This window comes from Saccopteryx leptura, chromosome 6, assembly GCF_036850995.1.
Source record: "Saccopteryx leptura isolate mSacLep1 chromosome 6, mSacLep1_pri_phased_curated, whole genome shotgun sequence".
NCBI lineage: Eukaryota > Metazoa > Chordata > Mammalia > Chiroptera > Emballonuridae > Saccopteryx > Saccopteryx leptura.
Window position 1 is genome coordinate 87,080,004 of NC_089508.1, and position 23,784 is coordinate 87,103,787.

At 40.3% G+C, this 23,784-nt stretch overlaps 1 protein-coding gene across 3 annotated transcripts in view; it reads right to left on the reverse strand.

Moving 5' to 3' along the window:
- FMN1 (formin 1) overlaps positions 1-18,608 on the reverse strand; it is a 447,836-nt gene extending 429,228 nt beyond the window's left edge. For 2 of the 3 annotated variants that reach the window (XM_066341834.1, XM_066341832.1), the window contains exons 1-2: positions 18,552-18,608; positions 17,932-18,054 (exon numbers count right to left, since the gene is read on the reverse strand). The gene's annotated coding sequence lies outside the window, so the exon portion shown is untranslated. The remainder of the gene's footprint in view (positions 1-17,931; positions 18,055-18,551) is intronic. The other variant, XM_066341833.1, reaches the window with a different exon arrangement.
- Between the last annotated feature and the right edge of the window lie 5,176 nt (positions 18,609-23,784).

Sequence of the window (23,784 nt, forward strand, 5' to 3'; positions counted from 1 at the left end):
TGTCCACACTGCAATCAGCACAATCTTTTCAAAACAACAATCTGACCTTGTCCCCTCTGCACTAGTTAAAGCCATTTGGTGGCAATCTTGCTCTTAATACAGATTTCAGCCCTTTAACATGGCCAGAAGAGTGTCCTCTGCGAATGGGCCCCTACCTATTTTTCCAGCTTCAATTCACACCAGACCCTGGCCACATCTCCCTTTCAGTGGGTCACCTGCAGGCCACACCCCCACCCCGCCCTGTGAGCTCTGCACATGCTGCTCCCTCTGCAGAGAACGTGACTGCCGTCCGTCTTTCTCACATAGATAACTCATAATATTTTTCATATTGTAGCTTCATAACTACCCTTTTTTCAGAAAAATCTTTCCTGACTTCCCCGAGCAGACAGGTCCTCTCCTCTGTGCCCCTGTGGTGTCATCACCCCTGCCATCACTGTCCACCCACATCACCCCTGCCATCCCTGTCCACCCACATTGCCCCTGCCATCCCTGTCCACCCACATCACCCCTGCCATCACTGTCCACCCACATCGCCCCTGCCATCACTGTCCACCCATGTCCTCTTGGCAGTCGCTTCTCCCACCAAGAGCGACTCACTGCAAACACCTGTGGCCTTCTGCCTGGTGGCTTCTGTCTGTCCAGGGGAGCACCCTTACCTGCACCCAGGCTGGTACTGGAAGAGATTAGAAGGATAGGCAAGAGCTCGATCAGGTAATTTTGGGGCCATGATAGGACACCTAGATTTTATTCTGAGTCCAATATGAAGCTATTTGAGTTTTACGCTGAGGAAAATTGTGATTTGATTACATTTTAAAAGGTCACTTGGACTGCTCTATGGAAAACAGACTGTGAAAGGGCAGGTGAGGAAGCACAGAGTCCACCTGGGAGGCGCGGCAGCAGCCCAGACTCTTGTTCTGGGAGGAATCACTGTGGAGGGGTGAGTGGAAACAATAAAAAGTGGTTATTTGTAGCACAGCAGATAGAGCCTCTGAGTTTCAAGCAACAGCCACTCCCTCTGAGCCCAGGACCAGGGCAATGGCTTGAAGGGAACTAGGGACAAACAGGGAGGACCTGGATTGCTGGGCATTAAGGCAGCATCTGGGGGGACATCCTTCTGCCAGACGAAAGTGCTGGCAAAGGCCACTGTTCCTTTTCCGAGTAGCCCCCCACACCCTCGCACATACACTCAGAGCCGGCAAGAGGGTGCCGTATCTTAGTTTACATCAACCTGGTTCATACCGTTCACCGCCCAGGTGAACCTGAGACCCCACCCTAACCAATTTGTGGGCCCGCCCAAGCCATTTTCAGTGACTTTTCCATACAAACAGTCTGTCTTGGCTCATGCTTTGGGCTTTCCTAAAATTTCTCAAATAAGCAGCATCTGGCCTCCACACATCCCATACCTCTTTCTAAGTAGCCCCAGGCCTAGCACTAGTAGCAGTCAGCCTTGGTTCACAGCTTGGCCTCTCCTGGGCACCACTAAACCCAGCAAAAGTATTAGCCATTTGCACACTGCTCTGCAGCTCATGCTGGGTGGCCCCAGGCAGGGCACAGGCGGTGGCTGACATTGCACATCCTGGGAAGTCCCAGGGCCAGTGCACCCAATGGACAGCTTCAGACCACACCAGTGTACAACCCTGCCACCTCCAAGAGTAACACACTCAATGGGCAGATCCTGTGAGCACCAAAGCCCCTTTGAAGAAAGTCCTGCTCCATAGGTCAACTCCTACACAGCAGTTCATCCACAGTAGTCAAAGCCAGTCCTCAAAGTGAATCAGTCTGGGCTCAATTCCTCCCAGTGATGCTAAGAGCGATCAAGGGCCAACTGCAAGAGGAGAGTGCACACAGTCTACACTGGCCACACCTGGCACACCCAGTGCAGGGGACTGGGGAGGCTGTGCCACTGGGCCCTACAGGACGCCTACTACACAAGGACACTCTACTGAGACTGGGAGACAGAGCAGCTGTACCTCGTACAGAGAAACAAATATAGGGAAGCTGCCAGAATGGGAAGACACAGACATATGTCTCACATGAAAGAATAGGAGAAATCTCCAGAAAAATAACTAAAAACAGAGGCAAGCAAACTACTACATGCAGAGTTCAAAACAATGGTTATAAGGATGCTCAAGGAACTTATCAAAAATTTCAACAAAGAAATAATAAGCATAAAAAATTACATAGAAATCATAAAAAAGAACCAGTTGGAAATGAAGGATATACTAACTAAAATAAAGAATAATTTATAGGGAATCAACAGTAGAGCAAATCAAGTCTAGAATCAAATCAGAGATTTGGTATATAAGGGAGCAAAAAACACCCAACCACACCAAAAAAAAAATCCAAAAAAAGAAGATAGTGTAAGGAGCCTCTGGGACAACTTCAAGTGTACCAACATTCCCATCCTAGTGGTGCCAGAATGAGGAGAGAGAGATCAAGAAATTGAAAACCTATTTGAAAAAATAATGACAGAAAACTTCCCTAACCTGGTGAAGAAAACAGACATACAAGTCCAGGAAGTTCAGAGAGTCCCAAACAAATTGAATCCAAAGAGGCCCACATCAAGACATCATAACTAAAATGCAAAAGGTTAAAGACAAAGAGATCATCTTAAAAGCTGTTAGTTACCTACAAAAGAGCTCCCATAGGACTGTCAGCTGATTTCTCAATCACTTTGCTGGCCACACGGGATTGGCAAGAAATATTCAAAGTGATGAAAAGCAAGGACCTACAACAAGATTACTCTACCCAGCAAGGCTGTCATTTAGAATTGAAGGAGAGATAAAGAGCTTCCCAGACAAGAAAAAGCTAAAGGAGTTCATCACCACCAAACCAGTATTATATAGAAATGTTCAAGGGACTCCGTTAAAAAGAAGAAAAAATAAAGATAGAAAAGTATTAACAATAAAATATCAATAAATACATACCTATCAACAACTGAATCTAAAAAACAAAATAAATTAAAAAGCAGAACAGAAACAGCTTATAGATACAGAGAACATTTTGATGGCTGCTAGATGGGAGAGGGGTTCAAGGCTAAGACAGGGGAAAGGATTAAGAAGTACAGGTATAAGCTGATTGTTACAGAATATTCGTGGGGATGGATGTAAAGTGCAGCATAAGGAAAACAATCAACAATATTCTAATAACTATGTACGGTGTCAGATGGCACGAGACTTGCCTGGGGTGCAAGGAGGGGACCGAGTCAGGATCAGCACGGTCACTCACTGAGTTATATGATGTCTAATCACTGGGGTGTACACATGAAACTAATATATTATTGCACATGTCAATGATGATTGAAAAATAAAAAATGATTAAAAAACAAAGTTTTAGATCAGCTCTAGTCAAGCAGATTACCAGAGAAGGCCTTCTGAAGTCTGTTTCCTTTGAGTTGGTTCTTGGGCAGGGATTGAAAGTCTTACTCTTTTTATGTATGAAATAGGGATAAACATATAATGTATACTCAGTTTTTCTGTGGCATTAACAATTCATCGGTGGGGGTGGGCCATTAGGAAGATGTCTAAAAAACGGGATTAAAAATGAAAGGTTAGAAACCCTATTACAGACTATCAGACAGGCTGCCGGCTCCTGAGGACCAGCAGGTGCTTTCGCACTGGCCTGGGATGGCCCCTGGCCTCCTGGACCAATAGTCCTAAAACTGCCCTGTCACGTTTCCTTGGAACTGTACAGACACTGACTAATTCACCTTCTCAATGGGAAGATGGTCCAGTAAGATAAGAGAGTCATTTGCAAGCCAGGCTCTCTAAACACAGACACTCCTGTGTGGACACTTTCGAGAAGTGCGGTGACGGAAGGATGTTTTCGCAATTGCAAATCCTGTGGGTCTCAGCTGGATTTCTCGTTCTGCGTTTGGTGTTTCTCTTCCTTTCAAGACTCTCTTTACCTCTCACCTGATGAACTCCTATGCTTCCAGCAGAGCCCAGGCACAAATGTCTCCTCCCTTGGAAATCCAGGGTAAAATATTATTTCTTCCTTTGAGCATCCAGAGCACTTTGTAAAATAATATCAATGGCACCTATTTCTTGACCACTTGGGGCTAGATATTACACTAAACATTCTACCTGAATTAAATTCATATAATCCTTCTACTCTTAATCCCTTTTACAGATAGAAAACTAAGACTTAAAGAAGTGAAGTTCTTCTCAAGGCTTGCTCAATGTTGTACAGCAAATAAATAGTAGAGACACAACCCTAAGCAGCCTCTTAGCCTCTAGGCCAGGCGTGGCCAACAAGCGGCTCGCGGGCTGGATCTGGCCCGTGATTGAATTTTTAATATTCTCCGCTACTTTAAAATCTCAGCTACTCAGAAGCAGAAGCGTCTTTGATTATTGGAAATCAAAATATTTAAGAAGATAGTGATACGTGGAAAAGAATTCCACGTGTGATTAATCAGGGTTAACTTCCAATAATTGGTCGAATGGATTCGCGATACTTCTTTATTTTTTAAGAAAATTCCATTGTAAAGATTTACAAGTTTTGTACTCATTTGTACTTGATATGAACTGTTTGACATTTAGTGGCGATGTGAAACCCACATTCTTTTAGGCAAGTTTGCCAGTGCGCAACCAAGGTCAAACAATTTGTTATTTTTGTGGTCAAGTGTGCTGAATCAAGTGGCATTGTAGCACAGACAATAGCTGCAGTTGATAACTGAAAACGTGTCCAGGCTGTTTGTAAAATGAAATAATTGTTTTATTTGCGATATAATCCCTTTAAGCTCATTCTATTAATTAAATATTGTTTTGATTGATTGTGATATAGTTTGGATATTTATATGGGATATAATTCTATTTTTATTAAAATTTATTTTTATTAAAATAACATTGTATATTAAAAGTTTTTTACTCATTTACATTTATTCATAAACAAATTACATAATAAAATTTTGTTTAATATATATTATTCTAATAAACAAATCATTTTTGTATTTAACAGTTTTTAATTTTAATATTTCATCCGGCCCGTGAAAAAAGTTTTCTTTCTAATCTGGCCCAGGGGCAAAAACTGTTGGCCATGCCTGCCCTAGACTGTCTATACAGTATACACTATTATATTACTCACCCTGCTGTGTTATACTCAGCAGTCCATGTACCTCTTTCCTCTACTACTTTCAACATAACTGACCCAGGCCATGTGTCAGTAAACAAGAATAAGTTTTACAATCAAATTCTGTTGTAAAACTGGGGTATTACTGAGCTTCATCTTCTATAAAATGGAGATATAAATGCCTACCTACTAGGTTTGTTGTCCAGATAAAATTAGGCATAACTTTTAATGCAAACACACCATAGTTTCTGGAACATAAAGGCCCATTCAATTAAACAAACATTAATTGAGGGCTTATGAGACACCAGGCTGTAGGGTGGGCAATGAGGATAAAAAAAGTAATAATAAAACAGCTCTTATGCAGCTAAAACAGTAAGAATTTAATATATTTTGGTTGCTCTCACTTCTTGAGGGAAGAGACTGTGTGCTATTATTCAACAGTGAAATTTTAAAGTTCAGGAATGCCTAGTACCAAATAGGCACTCAACAGCTTTTTAGTGAATGAGTGAAAATGGTTCACACAGTTTCAGAGACTCTATTAGGGATTATGAATAACTGTTTCAAATTAGTGGTTGACATCAATTAAATAGTTGATAAAATAACTGAAAATAAAGTGCAATGATATCACACCCAGAGTCTGAACACATTCAATTCATTTAAGCATAGAGGTACTCCTAAGCAACTCTCCAAATTAAATTCACAGAGAAAAATGGAATACTATAACCTGAACAATGTACAAATAATAATATATCTAATAATACCCAGGAGGGGAGAGGAGAAAAAGATACAGTTTCAAAAGTGCTGCCCTTCAAAAAAAAAAGGGGGGGGTGGAGTCATCTTATACTGTCTAAAGAAAAAAGTATTCATAAAAACAGCAGTATAATTCATGACAATGACTCCTACCTCTTAATATTTTTACTTTAGCCATAGAGAGATTTTTAAAAAGAAATAATATACCTTGAAATGAGGTAGTAATTTGAAGTTTAACTATTCTTTATTTTCAATTTAGTTTCTTTTAATGGCTTTAAAATTTTTAAAGTTATTTTTGTTATAAATAATATATTCAATTTTATAAAAGTGTTTCTATCTAAGCACTCATCCATCCATAGATAGATAATAGGAACTGTATTATTTGAGATGATTTTTAAAGATTGTTTTCTTTATAACTTTCTGCCTTATTACAATTCTTGATAATAAACATATGTAATTCTTAAAAAGTGATCTCCCTAAAAATAAAGAGAGAAAGTATGCCAAAATGTAGTTAATTCTTCCTGTATAGATGATTATTTTCTTCTTTGCACACTCTTGTATTTTTTTAACATTTCCAAAAGGATTTTGAAAGGGCTTTACATTAGACTCTACACTTATGATTATGTTTCTTTCCTTTCCAGTTAGACTCTAAAATAGAAAGTACGTTTTTTATTTATGTTGCAAGTGACGTCTTTAAAATGACTTGAGAATCCAACTTGCAAAGCAGAAGACTGGATTCTTTTGAATGTTCTTATGCAATCCAAATAAATTCAGTAGAGAGATAATAAATGGCTATAATACAGATGTTTACATTTTTAAAGGTTTTTACATGAAGATGAGAAGATTATGAAAGTGATTATGAAAAGCTTCAAGATGTCAGACTATGTCTGATGGAGTCTTTAAGACCAGGATCTTGAACTAAGTGGCTTTCCTTGTCCCATTGTGGTTAAGACATACTTAGTGAATGTCAACATCTGCTTGCTATAATAAATATCAAACTAGAATAATGTAGCTATTACCTTCTAATTCAGAATAATAATCTAAAATACACAAATGGTTACATAGTTGTTTTAAGGACTAGCTTATGCAAGACATTTGAGAAATGGCAGCTAAACTATCTGAGCTGTTTGTGTTTTGTGGAAGGTGCCATAGCAACAATTTTCATTTATAAAGGTTTGGGAGAAACGTTGGGATTCTGACTTATTCCTTAAAATAACTCAAGAAATTTATTGTTTCATGTATCTTAAAATTCTAGTTAGAATAGAATCCAGTATTCCCTGGGTTTTGTATGATTATATTAATATTACCGAAACTTTTTAATTCGGTGAGCCTCTTAGATGTAAAATTTAATCGTAAGCAATTCCTTCCTTTAATTTATAGAATAAAAATATATTTTTCTTTCTGTTACTTTTTGAAACTGTCTTCCCTGAATGAAAGTTTGTAGTTTATGGTTTCTTTTCTTTCTTTTTTCTTATAAAGAAAGGAAAAACACTTTCTTGAAACTACATTTGTGAAATACTTTAACTCCTATTGCATTCTGTCAAAATGTGGGTTGGCATTTTTCTAGCCTAGGAGTTAATAACATTCATAGAGAAAATACTAGTATTTTAGATTTAAAGAAAATTGAGAAGTTATTCATCCCATACCCTCTCCCTCCCAATGCAGGACTCCCTCATTCATTGATGACACTCATGAATGACCATCCAGTCTCATCTTGAACTCTTCCAAGGCAAAGTGTTCTAGAAACCTCTGACATTCCAGAGAACCCTAAATAGATATACATACATTTTTAAATGTTCCCTTATTCTGAACCGAGTCTGTTTCCATTAGTATCTTTCCACTGGTGCATGTTCTCACTTCCAGAGTTGCAATGAGAATCCAGTTCCTCTCCCGGACAGTAGCCTTTTGAACATCTGAAAGACAGTGCTGTTTCCTGAGGCATCCTCTCATGCTGACTAAAACATCCCCATCTCTTCAGCAAGCCCTCACGTGGAAGTGTTCCCATCCTCACAAACCTGCATGTCATCTCACTATTCCCTAGCGTATCAGTGACAAAGCAGGGCCCACAGCTAATAACAGCTTCTCAAAAAATTCCAAAAGTTGTTCCAAGATCACAAATACAGTTCTTGCAACAATCACATTAAATCATGAGACAAACATGTCTTAAATAGCGAGATTCTATCTTACTATCTCTTCATCTCTCTTCCATGTCAGTTTCCTCTTCACCATGTTTTTCTGCCTTTGCAATTTTGAAGAGCATTCTTAAATTACTCTTGGTTGCAAGTAACTGGAACTGATTTTTGTCTACCTTAACAAAAAAGAAGCATATCCAATTTCATGAAATTCATGGGCAATTTCATGAAATCAGAGTAAGAACTGAAAAGCCAAAAGCGGGAAGAACAGGAAGCAGAGCCTGCCAAGTGGCCTTGGGGACAGGGCTCCTACACTGTCTCCCTGAGCCACTTCACTGATGAGATTCAACTCCAGAACCTGTAGTCACTGCAGTCCTTCACCCTTAAACCAAATTCTTGGAGATGTCCCTGCTGTCAGTAGCCCTGGCCAGGGACATGGTGTGCGTATATGGTACCCATGATTGTATCTGGGGGTCATTTTCAGAGAAAGGAAAATGGATGCGAACAAGATAGATATCCAAAATTACTGTACTTCTAAAGGAAAGTGATATTCAGAGATATTTATGTTTCTTTTAATTTCCCTTTGTTTTTTTCTCTTTTGCTTGATCCCCAGTAAAGTAGCTATTTTGAAATTGGTGTTCATCCTTAAAAGAACTCAGGGAACTTCTTGGAAGTAGGTAAAGGAATAAGAATTACGAACATGAAGAATCTTTAAGAAACTTGGAGCAATATCTCCCCCAGGCTGTTGGGAAAGGAGGGGGTAGGCTCTAGATCAGTAGTTTTCAACCGACAGTCCACAGACTGCTGCTGGTCCACCAGAAAATTTGTGAATGTCTGCTAAAGACTTAACCACCCTGATGTTGTATGAAGACTATCGTCCCAATAATTATAGACCATATAATCTTCATACAATATCAGGGTGGTTAACTCTTTTATGGACCAGCACAAAACTTCTGAAGGGCTGATCTGTCCAGCGGTGGTTGAAAATCACTGCTCTAGATCATGGTGGAGTGCAGAGCCAGGTCCTGCTTCCTGGCAGTGTCTCCAGAAAAGCCAGAAGACCTCACCCAGGGCTGCATGTGGTACATCCAGGTAGGAGGAACCACCAGAAATATCACCAAAGGATTTCTGTGGACCAGGAATGACCTGAACATCTGCAACTAAGAGAGACATGTGAGCAGAAACTCTAGGTGCTACAGTGTAACCTGTTGGTCATATGACTCAGTAACCATAGAACCCCTCTCCCAATACTGATTGGCAATGTCAGCCGTCTGGCCTTCATACAACTCTGGAGAAAGACATGACCCTAAGAAGGACTGAGGGTAAGTCTTCCTTCCCAGAAGGAAGAAGCTTTAAACAGAAATGAACATGGCTTGAAAAAAAAAATAGAGATGAGACATCTCTTTTATATACCTGTTTTTGTAGATGGATATTCTCATCTGCTACACTTGAATGGAAAAGACAGAAGCCGAATGAGAACTGAGTGGTTCTGCTTCCTCTCTCTGTGTGAATTTGACCTCATCTTTCTCAAGCAGCAGAATGTGTACATCATACACTGTAAGGTGAAAAGCCCTCTTATAAAAACTGGCTTAGCAATTGTTTTCAAATCCTCTTGTTATTCATGACTTACTTTTCTGATGCTATTCCACTGGACCCATGTCATACTCTCTATATACAGTATGTGTAGTCTTAGACCATATACCTCTTTTCACTTCTTCTAGATATTTATTCCTCCTTAGATGTGGTTTGAGAACAAGCCCCCTTTGGAGCCCTTACCTACTTCTTCCTTCTGCTTTGTCATTTGCCCAACTAGTGACTATGATATCAGAATTTTGTTTATCTTTTAAAATTTTTTAATTTATTTGGAAAGAACACTTTTTTTTAAGAGAGAGGAGAGAAGATAGTGAGACAAACTTCTGCATGCACCCCAACTGGGATCCACCTGGCAACCCTCATCTGGGACTAATGCTCCAATCAACCAAGCTATTTTTAGCACCTGAGGCTGACACTCAGACCAACCGAGCCATCCTCAGCACCTTGAACCAATCGAACCATGGGCTGCGAGAGGGTAAAAAGGAGAGAAGGGAGAAAAGGTGAGAGCAAGAAACAGATGATTGCTTCTCTTGTGTGCCCTGACCAGGAGTCAAAACTGGGATTTCCAAACTCCAGGCCAATACTCTACCTACTGAGCAAACATGCCAGGGCTAGAAAAAACACTTAACATGAGATCTAGCCTCTTAACAAATTTTTAAGTGTACAATACACTATCATTGACTACTGGTACAGAATATTGATTTTCTTAACAAATTCTGCATTAGTGAAGATCCTAAATCTAGTCAACACTGCAGCAATTTGGAAGCTATTATGTTTTACCCAAAAATATAGATAGATAGATAGATAGATAGATAGATGATAGATAGACAGATAAAAAAAAAACAAAAAACAAGCCCTGAACACTGCATCTGAGATTTGACTGTCCTCTCATTTTTGTAGTTGGCAGGCCTGTTACTTCCTGAACAGAAGTCAAGTGATGTCACAAAGCCCAAGGAGTCGGTTGACTTGGATCTATTCTTGGCTGTGCCACTGACTGTGAGTGACCTTGGGCAAGTCACTTTTTATCTCTCCATCTCAGTTTTCTCAAGTGTACAACTAGAAAAATATCTTGTCAACTACCTAGAAAATGATTTGGGTTTAAGAATCATGGAGTAAGAAATAAGATAATGCTACTTAAGGTAACAGTTTAATTTTTTTTTCAATCTGCCACAATTTCCCTTTTGACACTATGGTATTGTAGAGTTTTAGTTCCTCAACTAATCATGAAAATTAGACTTAACTTACATTTTCAGATATTAAAAGAAATCAGGGCCCTGGCTGGTTGGCTCAGCAGTAGAGTGTCAGCCCAGCCTGTGGAAGTCCTGGGTTCGATACTCAGTCAGGGCACACAGGAGACGCAACCATCTGCTTCTCCACCCTTCCCCCACTACACCCCCCTCTCCTCTCTTTCTTATCCCCTCCCACAGCCATGGCTCGAATGCTTCAAAGTCGGCCCTGGGCACTGAGCATGGTTACACGGCCTCCCCTCAGGCACTAGAACAGCTTGGTTGCCAAGCCACGGAGCAGCGGCCCAGATGGGCAGAAAATTGCCTGGTAGGGGGCTTGCCAGGTGGATCCCAGTCAGGGTATATGTGGGAGTCTGTCTCTGACTCCCTGTCTCTCACTTTAAAAAAAAAAAAGAGAAAGAAATCAGGATCGGCTTATGACAAATCAGAAAGTGATCTTAACACAAGGCCAGTGCCCCCTATTATGCATGGTATGTTCTATTCATATTTATTTGGGGGTTGGTAGGAAAGAGTGGATTCAAAAGCCCAGTTGGTGTCCTGTAGGCAGAAGATACTACAGCAGAAACAGAGATTAAAGGAGACAGGGACATTGGCAAATGAGGACAAGACAGATGCCAATTCTGTAAATGAATTCTCTTTTCTGCAGACCTCTGGGCTTTTAAAAAATTATGTGCAAAGCTTCCCAAATATGAGCTAGGCTTAGAAAAATTTCAAAAGTGACTGTCTTTATTTAAAAGAGAAAGGATAATCTCTTTAATGCCTAAAAAAAGCAACTGTTGCTTTTCACTAGATCCATACCCAGACTACTGCACTTTATTTATAACTTATCCTGCTTTGAAAGTTAAAAAAATTTGAAAGTCTGTCATGCTATCTGTGGCTTATTGGACAGAAGGTGGATTGCAAGCCCAGCAGGCAGAATAATTACTACCCAGGTCCCATTTACAGCCATACCTTTCAGCAAGCATAATGACTTCTCTGAGCCTGATTTGCTCATCTATACTAGAGGTATAGTATCATCTACTTCCTGCACAGAGGTATCTACTGACAGATTGGGTAACCTAGGTAAGGGGCTTAAATCTCCTGCTTTAAGCACAGGATGGACACAGAGGGAACATACAACTCATGCTCACTGCTTGCCCTTGCAGTACACTTAAAGGGCATTTTTCTTAGAATAGAACATCACCAAGTTATATGGACTCCATGGTGTAATGATGAGAAGTCAACTTCATTAGTACACACAGGGCCAAGACCGTAGAGATGAGCTTTTAGTCAATGAACAGATCAAAATAGCAATACACCCTTTGGAAAAGGTGACAAACATTTTAGTTACTGCCTTTTGGGACGGAAGATATTTAACATAGTATCTTTCCAATTGAAATTCTCAAAGAGGAGAAAGATCATTAAATAAATGCTAAGACAACCCTCCCCATGCTTGTTCAGCAATTCTTACAATACCAAAGAACAGACAGACTATTCTGTAATACTTAGAGAAGCTGAGACATTGGAAAGAGTTATTGGGGAGCATGAAAAAGTACCACGGTCACCTATGTGCTACTTAGAGGGTTTTCACTCAACCATAGATGATGCCATTGTTTCAGAGAATTTTACTGGAACTTGTGCAAATGTCAAGGTTTTGGGAACTACTGTTTCCCAAAATTATCATACTAACTAGATCACTGGGGTTAATTTCTAATAAATAGACAAGTTCTCAGCTCTCTCTCTGAAAATCCCCTATTTTTTCTTCCAGGTTTCACAGAAGCAATCATTGGAGAAAGCATCTGAGCCTGAATGAGGGTGAATACTCATATGGGCAAAAACAGCACAACAATGCACTGCTTCATTAGATGGATTTTTATATACTGGCCTGACCTGTACAGGTCATCCCATGTTCTCTGTGCTTCCTTCACAAAAACGCTCACTGGAGCACTCCTACTGGGATGTTAGTACTAGCACCTTCACAGCAGAAACAAAATGGTATTTCCTGTTCTTCTTTAAAGCCTTATCTACCCTACCCAATCAGCTTTTCTGGCTGCATTTGCGATTTGTCCATATTCTAATGATCAACACGAATATTAAAAAGCCCTGCCACACTGCATACCTGTTGTATAGGCCACTCAGAAAGTTCACGGGAACACACAGTGCCTTCAGCAGAGACATTCAGGTTGCAGAAACATGAGAGATTCATCAAATTGCCACTGCCTTTTCTCACTCCGCCATTTAAGGAAGCTTCGAGGTCAACATCTAGAAATTTTGACTGACTGCGCTCTGGACTCAAAAACTGAGAATATAGTTTGTTCTAACCATCAACCTTTGTTTTTCCTTTATTTCCACAGACACCCCCCTTATTAAATGCATGATTGCTCACACTGTTTAAAAAAAAAAAAACAGGCTCAAAATAAAGTCACTTGTGCTGAGCCCATGTCACCAAAGTAAGACTTAATACCTAAGCTAAATGTAGTTTAAGCCAATGGTCCCCAACCATTTTGGGCCATGGACCGGTTTAATGTCAGAAAATATTTTCACAGACCAGCCTTTAGCGAGGGATGGATAAATGTATCACGTGATGGAGACAAGCATCAAGAGTGAGTCTTAGATGGATGTAACAGAGGGAATCTGGTCATTTTTTAAAAATAAAACATCGTTCAGACTTAAATATAAATAAAACGGAAATAATGTAAGTTATTTATTCTTTCTCTGCGGACCGGTACCAAATGGCCCACGGATTGGTACTGGTCCGTGGCCCAGGGTTGGGGACCACTGGTTTAAGCCTCTCCCAATAATGTAATCTTAAGCAGTCAGTATGGAATTATCTGGTCAGCCTAGTGAGGTAATCTTCCTGATAGACTTCTGCCTTCCCTCAAAAGGAAGGCAACCTTTCCTGAGAAAACTCACTCTGCTAGAATAACTTTCTTGCCCTTCCTCCTTCTACTCATAGATGTCTCTCATTTTGCACAGTTCTTTGGAGTTCTTTTCTGTCTGCTAGATGGGATGCTGCCCAATTAATGAATCACTCAATAAAGCTAATTAGAGCTTCAAACATTATTCATTTAAAAATTTTTTTACACCAGATAGAGAGTCCTAACTTAGATGCACACCTGACTCCCTTCTGGACCTCATTTCAGGAGGCACACCTGTTTAACTGGACTGACTTAGTCCTGGGACTGAGAGACTGATTCAACAAGATGGGCAATGCATTTAAATTTGTCATTTTCTGCTTTCTCATCCTTGTTCCAATCTATATTTTCTCTCCTTTGCAGATCTCTTATCTTGCAAATCCTAACCCAAACTTTCTATAGCTACCAGCTTAGCCTTTGATACATGCAACTTCCTGGTGGGGAGAAGCAAGCTTCAAAGGGCAGAGTAAGGGGTACTAGATCATACTACCCCAAATATGCTTACTTGGTATATGGATTATTCTGAGCTAAAGGCCACTGAGAACCAGCAGATACAGGAAAGCTCTAAAATCAGTGCACAACTTTTTCTTTTGTAAAGGAAAGATATTTATAAAGACATTTTCACTTATAAAAGTTATCTATTCCCATGCCAGGAAGAGGAGAAAGTGTAATAACAAGAATAACCTAACTTAAACCTCCAATTAACAATCTTATTAAACAACCCTTGTTTATCCTACCTTTCTGGTCACCTTCTCATAACTTGCCTTCCCAACCTAGAAGCACAAGACTCCTTTTCCTTTAGCCTAAGATGGTATTTAAGCCCAAGTTCTCTCCCACTCCTTAGAGTTACTCATGTCTGGGTACTCTCATATGTAAGTGTGATACACATGATAATCAATCAACTTCTGCTTGCTTTTTCTGTTGTTATAAAAAAAAAAGTCTCACTTATCTCCAAAATATTTCCCCCAAAAGCCTGTGACTCAGAAGACCAAGGTAAGAAAGTGTTTAATTTGAAAGATGTTTGTCTTTAACAATGATATAACTCTTTACTAAGGAGAAGTAAGCATAGCCTAATAAGATAGAATACAATACGTCTGTTTTGAGTAAGGTAAGAAAGTAGATGAAAAAAAATAAAAAGAAGAACAAAAAAAAATAGCTAGCAGCCCAATTTCTGCAGAGGTGAATTACAGAGGTCTTAATCATTTCAGCAAAGTGGTGAGGTGGCATGGCCCAGAGCAAAGACCAACTCTTCCTTTGCCCCCAGTCTCAGATATATACTATGGCATTAAATATTCAAAGCCTAAAGAAACAGAAAAATACAGATTACTCAGAGACATGTTTTCCACCTAGCCAAAGCAATTGAGAAACCTAGATGGGAGGGAATGGTCCGTTTCCCAGAACCTTACCTTTTATATGTTCACACGGTAAGAAAGTTCACAGCCTGCTTTCCATCTTTCTAGTTTCATAATTATAATATGACAGGCACACAGGTGACCGCTTTGTCAGCACTTCTACACAAACACTAAACACAGGGATGTTTCAGTTCAGCCTGTTGGTGCAAGCTCATATTTGTTCCACAAGGATTTAATTCCCAAAGTTTGCCTTCTCTACAAGATCAAGCAAATCAGATTGATGACTATAATACTGCCAACACACAGGCTGAGACCTGCTTGTGAATAAAGTTGATTTTTAAGACAGAGACTACGAACATCTAAAAATAATGACGCCTGTGAAAACGAAGGCCCAACAAGAGATTCTGAGTAACTCCCAAATATGATCTGCCAACACTGGAATCACTGTATATTATTAAATATCGCTGATAAATTTTAATAATTATACAAGTAAAGTTTTAATAAGAAAACCATTAAAGGTAAGATCATCCTATTTGCCTGGGATGACATGCACAAGTCCCAAGCTTGAACAAAACTGGAGTCTGAGTCGCTGTAGATGAGGAAGGAAAGAAGTGTTTCTGAATTCTCTGGTAAGAATGTATAACATAATCCCATCAACTTCCATTGTGCTCCCACTCTTCACATTGCCCTTTCTTTATGGACAGTTCTATCCATTTTATTCCTAAAAAAGGAGCAAGGCCAGGGTGTGGGGGCCACCCTCAGACAATGATAGTACCCAGAGGACCCCACTCCCTTGGTCAAAGAAAGGTTAAGCCTGTAACCAAGGACTGATCACAGTATTTTCTGAGATTCACTTTGGAGCAGGAGATGGAGCATCTAGACTACAGTGCTAGATGGATGTGAATCTAGAGCTTCTGAAGGCACTGAGAGGACTAGGTCAAAGAATAAAACCAAGGCAGAGAAAGAAAAGACAGAACTGAAAGACATAGAGACAAAGAGACAGAAAACCACCAATCAACCAGAAAAGCATCTGAATATCAGGATCCGGCTCCGGTAGACCAGCTTCCTCACCAAGACATTAGAGCTTGGTCATGACTCAGTTATGTTAATCCAAAATGTTCACTGTTGCTTAGAATTCTTTCTGGCTTCCCATTCATATAACAGAATGGACCCTCACTAATATAACAGGCAATGTACTCTAAATTTCAAAGTATCCCCCAAAAGTAGATGAGACTTTTAACCTCTCTAAATGAGAAAACTGAACCACACAGATATTCAGTAATGACTTGCTGTTTTCTGCATGAGCAAAAAGAAATACATTATTCTTCAAGAAGAAAAATATTGTAAAACAAGTTCTTGCATGCTGGCAAGTTAGAGTTTCTTCAATTCCTAGGGACATTTGAAGAAAAGCAGTTTTGCTTCTACTGGGCAGAAGCCAATGCATTCACTAGTGTGTAAAAAAGCACAATTTACCAAGTCAGTGCACCGAAGAGCCAAGGAAAAAGCAGCAGCCTCGGACAGACCCAGAGGTCCAGAAACCTTCTCTAAAGCTGCATCTTTAATGCATCTCAATAGAGCTTGCTAAGCATTTGTGCAGGATGGTGAGAGAAATGTCTGTCTAAACACATGTGGCGTCACTCAGAGCCACCACTCTAATCAGAATCCTATAAGGAACCTGAAGACTTTCATCCCCCATTAGCATCATCTTTAACAACTAAAAGGATAGAAAAAGACAATGGGGGACAATACACATTTTAGAGACAGAACACTGGCCTTCATTATCCCTGTTGGCAAGTATTATTAATATTAATAACAGCATTAATTCCCCACTTAATATGTGACAAGAACTACTCTGTATTTTGACTATATCATCTCATTTAATTATTACAACTTCCACGATAAGGCAGATATTATTATGATTTTACAAATAAGGATCCAAAGTTCAAAAGGATAAGTGACTTGCTAAAATCACTCAGCTAGTAAGTGGCTGGCCCAGAATTTGAACCCATGCGACAGGTTTATGAGTTTAACCTTGTGATAAACTGCCTCCTAACTTTGATCTATTGTTTCCCTCCAGTGAGGTCACTGTTCCTTAGTTCCTGAAGTATATCTAAAGGCAATTTATTCATTGATCCTACTACTGGGCTATAAACACAGATGAGAAAAAGGACGGTAATGGTTAGATATCTCTGACCAAGAAGACCCAGGACTTTTATAACACATTTAAAGCATATCTCCCACAAAGACAGGCTGGTATGTAACTCTCAGCTTTACTGTTTCCCCTCCTTAAAAAAAAAAAAAGGTTAATAAGTCTAATATCTAAATGATCTTTTAGTAAGCCCGAAGAATAGCTGAACAAGGGCTGCTGAATCCCAATGGTCTGCCCATGACATGCTATCTTAACTAGATAACACAACATATTCTCTCTCCCAAGAACTTAGATCCCCCAAGGTGGCATAGCATATGATGACACATAACCGATATGCAAACACAGATCATGCTTTAGCACAACTGGAACACTATGAAAAAAAGTCAGATGCTAAGCTACTTGACCTGGTCCTCTTAAAGGCTTAGGTCTGAACATTCACCTTTCCAAGATTGAAACACTCTTATTGCACAAGTCTGCACCACAGGTCCTGGGCTCCATATTCAGCCCATCAGTAACTTGTGAGTGCCAAAGTCAAACTCTCCAAAAGTAAGCAAGCAGCAGCGTGGATGATTAAAACAAAAGGTTATTTTTGTTGTTGCTGCAATCTCAACTGCAAATGAGGAAAAAGAAACTCCCCCAATTCACGCGCTGCTGCCAGCCATTTGTCCTTTTAGTTAAATGAGGACTTGGCTCTGGCCTCAGAGGGCAAGGGCATTGCCTGTTATTTGGGGGGTCAACACTTACACGGCTGAACAGAGTCTGCCTTCGCAAAACTTGAGGAGTTCTGACGGAGGAAGAGAAATAATGGTGGTGGAGGTGATGGTGATGATGATGATGAAAGAAGAAGCCGGTGATGATGAATGTCACCTATAAATACAAGCACAGAGCAGCAACAATATCCTTCTATACCTTGTCAATCATAATCATGAAGCAGTTTCCATTCCCTAACCAACCCCACTGAGGCGTTCCTCCTCGGAACCAAACACACCCAGCTTCCAAGTAGAGCACTGCATCCCTTCCTCCCCCCGCCCACCCCTCAGCCCGTCCACCCATCCTGTGCCAAGCTGGGAATGAGACTGCACTGGCGAGTCAAGAGGGCCGGGACCTGAGAGAGTATAAAAAACGACAATTTTGTAGTGAGGAGATTTAGGGCGACCCTGGAAGCCCCACCAATGCACTTGGGACCCGCTCGGTTGGGGAGCTAAAGGGACGGACGCAGTTGGGGAGGAAAATAGGTAGCGGGTCAAAACAGATTTGGTGCCTCTTTGCGAGAGCCCCGAAGCCCCGGGAAGAGGAGGCAGCCTTCGGTCGGGAAAAAGTAGAGGCGCGCAGACCGGCAGCGAGACAGACAAGTCTCTGTTTACCTGACCAGGTCCAGCAGCCCTAGACGCTGCAGCGAGGATGCTGCGCTGAAGCCCAGAGCCAGAAGCTAAAGAGGCCGCTGCGCCGGCCTCCGTGAAGGCCCCGCCCCGCCCCCGCCCCCAGCCCTGAGGTCCCGCCTCTCTAGCACGCGCCGGCCAGACGAGCTGTTTGGGGGAGGTGAGCTGTGGACTGATCGGCAGGGCTGCCGACCAATAGAAACGTGCAGCGGCGCCCAGGGTGCAAGTCTAGGGCGCGTTGGGGTTATTGGGCAACGCAAGTCCAGGCTGCCAGGTTGGAGGCAGGGGTCGGTAGGCTAGATAAAAGGTGGACAACCCCGGCCACGGCTAAACCCTTCAGCTTGTCTTTGCCCCAGCACCTCTCAGAGCGCTTGCTCTGGACTAGCTGGAAGCAAAGCGGGGAAGGGAGCCGGTCCGTGACTCTCGAGATTCCCACGCCCTCAAGACCCGGCAAGGCAGTGCAGTCCCAGTGGTCAGGTCAGCAGCCCCTGCCGCTGTACCCACAAGCAAGCCATTATAAGTGCGACAAGAAACCAAAAAGGAAAACCCAAAAATAGATTCACACGTAAACCCAGACTCTTGTTAGTCTTTCTCACACCCCCAAGTCTATCTCCAAATAGTGTTTTAACTAACCGCTGGCAGGTAAATTACTTTGACTACTTGGAGTTGAGCTGAATTAAGCGGAACAATGAACTAGGGCAGTGATTATTTACCAGTGTGCCTCGTCACATTGGTGTGCTGCAAGAATGTTTAAAACACCACATTGACCTCTGTTATCTTAGATTGTCAAATAAAAAAAAAAAATGACAACAGCCAATACAACAATATCTTTCTGGTATGAATGAGTCACAATTATACATATTTTTTTCTGTAAGATCAGCAAAAAAATAAAAATAAAAAAATACATTTTTTGGTGTGCCACAAAATGTTAGTAATTTAAGTGTGCCATTAGATGGAAAAGGTTGAAAATCACTGAGCTAGGTAGTGTGTTGGCTATTGAGGAAAGAAAGACTGAGTCTACATATCATGAGGCCCGGGCCTCATAATAGTAGCTGCCTGCTTGTGGGAAAAGCTCAGAGTTCAGGATCTTATTGCTATTGTTTCTGTGCTGGTGAATCAGTGTACACCTCAATCCAAGGTAAACTATTTCCCCCCAAATGTCAGATCATTCCTGGAATTAACTATCTTAAAACATTTCCCAAGATGATTGAAGGCCTTAATTATATAGCATTTCTGTCTGTTTCAAGTAGTTTAGTCAAGAAAGAGCAGTCACTGCCTTTAATCTGCTTCTGATAAGTGCAAAATTTACCATGCTTCTGGTACTAAAGAAGAGATTCTAATAATATGTAAGTATGGAAAACTTAGGCAAGATATTATACAGTGATTTTCTTCCTCTCAAAATGTTTTTTTCTAGAAATAATAACTTTTGGGAATTCTGATTTATTCTTACTCATAATATTAGCCAAACACAGATAGGCTTTTTATCTATAGTTATCTCCTTCAAACCACATATCTACCATGTGTAAACTTTACCTTGTGATAAGAAAACTGAAGGCCCAAGGGGGTCATGTAATTGTTCTAGCAGCACATAATTAGGGGTCGAGTCAATACAGGGTCAACACTTCTGTTTAAAACTAATCATTATGAATTAGAAGAACAAGAAGCATTAACACAACTCATTTCTTTGAAGGTTTTGTTTTGTTTTGTTTGGGGTTTTGTTCTTTTTATTGTTGTTTTTTACCTGAAAAACTAGGCTAGCAGGACTTGAAACTGCAGCTTCCAAAGCACTTCCAAGAGTGAAGCAGCACCACTGATGTGTTAGAAGCAATAGCAAGTCAGCTTTGTAAATAGAGGGGAGATGTGATTTGATATTGATGGGAAGGAAGTAAATTTTTTCAGGGCTTGAGTCTAACTAGACTGCAATTGAAGTAGGAATCTTTTAGAGTAAACTAGCAGAATAATATCCTGGAAAGAAAAAAGAATATAACCCAAAGTCTTATCCCAGCATTGTTACAAAAGCTTTCTGAAGAGATTGATAAAACCTATTCTGACCTTTAATGAAACTTGGAAATATGTACTTGCTCTAAGTTGGGGAGGGAGGAACGTGTAGGTTTAAAAAACAACAACAATAAAGAAATTTCCTAAAGAGGCCATTATAAAGAAAAAATATAAGTAAATTAAAGGCTATAGATCAATACAAAGATATACACTAATTAACAGGTTAGTGATATAGACATTTAGGATTGTATGTGCTTCTCATTTAATAAACAGTTACTAAGTGCCTAATATTACCATATTTCCCCATGTATAAGATGCACATTCTTTTGAAAAATCTGGGGTCTAAAAACTGGGTGCATCTTAAACGTGGTTGTAGATTTATTTTACTTGCATTTCTCGCTTTTTTGCACTTGTTTTTGCTCTCATTGTTGAAGACAGTGATTTGTCATCAGACACAGATGAGGACAAGCTAATGGATGGAAGTTTAGACAGTGATGAGGAGTTGTATAAATTTTATGATGAATAAAACTTGATGAATAAAAATAAAAAAATATATTTATGTAATATATATTTTTTCAAATTTCGGGCCCCAAAATTAAGGTGCGTCTTATACATGGGAGTGTCTTATACTTGGGGAAATACAGTATATGTTAGATGCTGTGCTAGACTCTGGAGATATTCACTTCAATAAAACCCACTTCCTGACCTCCAGAAAGCAATTTGAAGACACGCAATCTGGATCAGACTTGAAGAGATTGCTTTGTATACTTGATCTTAGCCAAAAGACTGAGAGGTGATCGAAGAGATCACTTTATAACCATTATTGCTAGTCTTCACAACTATGCAGGAGAGTAGTAAAAATCCTCATCTCACAGATGTGGAAACAGACTAGAGAGAACAATAGCTCACTTGAAGTCACACTGTTGAGAAAAAGTCTTACTCCCAAATCCTTCTGACCTGAAACGTTCACAATTTTGTGCAACATCATGTGTGTCTTCCTAAGAGAAGAAACTAACTCTAATAATCCTCACAAAAATGCACCCCTGTGATTTTTTCAATACTGAATTTGGTTAATTTCTTAGTAGGTTAAAGCATTCTACTTTCAAAATGAAACCAAGGAAATATAATAGATGGTTTCTGTCTACTTGGGGCTTCATGTAATGCATACATGTTCTCTTTTCAAGTCCTTAGTCATAGGTAGAAGGATTTCATGTAACTCCCTATCCATTTCCAAAGTCTCTTCTTTATCTCTTAGTTCACTTCTAGTGAAACAAGATAGTGATGTTTACTCAGATGTGTGGTCGGAACACCAGCAGGATTGACCTACCTGTAAGCTTGTTGGAAATACAGAATTTCAGGTTCACCCCAGACCTACTGAGTCAGAATATGCATTTTATTGCAGATAATCTCTATGTGCTAAAGTTTTAGAAGGACTTTATCTTGTGTGAAATGCATTTAATAACTCCAGCAGCTTACTGCCCAAAGATGCTTACTCCTGACCTTGAACTGGAAAGGGGAAGGGGGGAAATAGAGGGAGGGAGACATCTATAATACATTCACAGCTGCTTCTTTTATTACCTCTAACAGCTAGAAACATTACTGCCCACAAATCACTAACTCTCAACATCTCTTAAAAGATTAAACCATCCCTTTCCTGCAAAAAGAAGAGAAAGAGAAACATAAACCAGGCTCTAGATTCAGGCGGATGCTACCATATACTGGAAGCTTCCCACTCCTACTAGTGCTACCTTCTATAATCAATGAAAGCCATGGATGTCATAATTTAACTACTAAGTGCTTCCTTTCAAAGAATGAGATAAAACCCTTTCCGCCGTTAAGTTTGATCTCACAAGCCACTTCCTCCTAAAACCTTCCTTCATTCCCTGTCAGAACTCATCTCCACTCTGTGCTTCTGTAGTGTGCTATTTGTATTTATCTGATCCTCTTGACTCCCATAAAGGGCTTCAACATACTTGTTTCCTCCTCTAGATTGAAGCAATTTGAGGGAGAGGACTGGCTATTGTTTACCTTTCTACCTCCACAACACCTTGCGTATACTGAGGGATCCGCTATGTTTAATTGAATCTCAGTCCTTCCCTGAGGTGGAAAACTTCAATATATGACCTAGAAAATCAAAAGGAGTTCAAAGAAGAAGCTGAGAAACCAGACAGAGAGAAAACACAAACATTTTGGTGGTTCCATTTGGAAGGACTCCAGTCCAGGTGAGGAGAAAGAAATGGGACGTTAGGCGATATTATCTGTTGCCTCAGAGTCCTGCCTTCCCATTAGGTACCAGTCAGGAGCAAGGAGTCCCTTTAACCCCAGAGCTGATGTCAGGGAACAGGCATCTCTGTGGATGTTAAGGAGAGACCAGCTGGAGTGAAAACGGAAGGTAAACACTACAAGTGAATTCTGGGAGGTGGAATGGGAACATGGGCAGGACGAACACCTGGTGATCACACCTTAGCCCTCCCACGAGAAGGACATAACAGCATAACTCATAATTCTAGAAAAGGTCCAACATTTTATTATACTCAGTAGTTATATGGTCCGAATCACTTCAACCAATCTAGATCTCACTGTCCTCATCTGTCACAAATGGGGGATGACAAAGTTATCCCAGAATGTCTACCACAGGACTGCCAGTGTTAATGTTTTTTGTCCTGACTAAGGTAAATTTATACAGACAGCATTCTCCAAGATAGATGTTGTTGGATTTATTTCAACCACAAGATAGTCTATGGGAAGAGAAAGGCTATCCATGGGAAACATTAAACATGAAACCAATGACCACATCCCTGTGAAATGTAGGACACAGGGAGCAAACCTAATCTCCAAGATGTTTCCACCTCATTTGCCCTCGGCTATGTAATCAGCTTTTCAGCTCAATGCTGGATAAATGCACCCTGCCTGCTGCCACATTCATCCTAATATACATGCTGTTCTGCTGATCAATGGCTACTCATCATCCCGACATTTCCTGATAATATTTAATGGCACCAAAATGTCGATCTCTGCAGCACATCTAGGAATCTAAGACAAAAAAAAAACCCCACAAAAAAACCCAAAGCTTCATGCAGCAATACTGTCACTTAGTGTGGGTTCACAGTCTGAGAAAATATAAACGGGGCCATGGAAAATTTAGAACTTAAAATAACAGTTGAAAATACTTACTACCAGAATGATGTCTCTTTAGGTTGAGTGGGCTCAGTCTCTCTTG